Source organism: Aptenodytes forsteri, unplaced genomic scaffold (assembly GCF_000699145.1).
Source record: "Aptenodytes forsteri isolate BGI_AS27 unplaced genomic scaffold, ASM69914v1 Scaffold290, whole genome shotgun sequence".
NCBI classification, from domain to species: domain Eukaryota; kingdom Metazoa; phylum Chordata; class Aves; order Sphenisciformes; family Spheniscidae; genus Aptenodytes; species Aptenodytes forsteri.
Window position 1 is genome coordinate 829,462 of NW_008795244.1, and position 277 is coordinate 829,738.

A 277-nucleotide genomic window follows, 5' to 3' on the forward strand; every position below is an offset into this window, starting at 1 on the left:
GCTGCCTGCCCCGGGATGCTCGCTGCCTCGGGATGCTCGTTGCCTGCCTCGGGATGCTCGCTGCCTCGGGATGCTCGCTGCCTTGGGATGCTGCCTGCCTTGGGATGCTCGCTGCACACTGGGACAGAGCCTCCTAAGGGAGCGCAGTGCTGTAAGGCCGTCCTCCGGAAATAATGCCGTCCCTTTCCTTCATATGGTGAGGTCTTATTAAATACCTCATGCTCAGTAGCTCTGGTGAAGAGTCGCTGACCTCGGGTGGAATGGCACCAAGGCTGTG